The following is a 977-nucleotide window of genomic DNA, read 5'->3' as shown; positions in this document are numbered from 1 at the left end:
CCAAAACTTCTGTGCAGATTCAATGCAATTCCCATTCAACTACCATTAGCATACCTCACAGATCTTGAGAAAATATGCCTTAAATTCATCCAGAACCAGAAGGGACCTAGAATAGCAAAAGCAATCCTGGGCAAGAAGGACAAGTCAGGTGGAATCACAATCCCTGACCTGAAATTATACTACAAATCTACCGTCATAAAATCAACCTGGTACTGGCTGAAAAGCACACCTGAGGATCAATGAAACAGACTGGAAGAATCAGCCAGAAACACAAACACACTCAGCCACCTAATCTTTGATAAAGCAGCCAATCAAACTCACTGGAAGAATGATAGCCTCTTTAATAAATGGTGCTGGAAAAATTGGCATGCTACCTGCCAAAGACTGAAAATAGACCGAAGCCAATCAACATGCACCAAACTCAAGTCAAAATGGTTCACAGATCTCAATATTAAACCAGAAACACTAAATCTATTGGAAGAGAAGGTAGGTAAAAATTTTGAAGACATAGTGGTAGGCAGAGTGTTCATGAGCAAAAACCGAATTGCATGTTAAACACTTGAAGGAATCAACAACTGGGATCTCATCCTCCTGAAAAGTTTCTGCACATCAAAGAAATCACCAGCAAAGTAAAAAGAAAACCGACAAACTTCGAAAAAATTTTAGCTGATTGTCCCTCAGATAAAGGGCTTTTATGTAGCATAGAAATAGAAGACAGAAGAACAACCATGTTAACCACCCTGTATATACATACATACAAAATTTCTCCTTCTTTCCCTTCTCTTTTCCCACATCCCAGAAGCCCTTTACTCTTCAGTGGTTTCCTATCATTTCACAGTGTTTATCATACCTCCGAATTTAAATTAACTCTTTCAAGTTTAACACTAGTGACACAATGCGGTGCTTGCACATGTATGTTTGATTTATTTCACTTATGAGTATGGTCTCTAGTTGTGACCATTTAAATATAAAGGCCT

The sequence above is a fragment of the Chinchilla lanigera genome, unplaced genomic scaffold, assembly GCF_000276665.1.
Source record: "Chinchilla lanigera isolate Chin_1 unplaced genomic scaffold, ChiLan1.0 scaffold00085, whole genome shotgun sequence".
Lineage (NCBI taxonomy): Eukaryota > Metazoa > Chordata > Mammalia > Rodentia > Chinchillidae > Chinchilla > Chinchilla lanigera.
The sequence above is the reverse complement of the archived record's forward strand: the minus strand, read 5'-3'. Positions refer to the sequence as shown.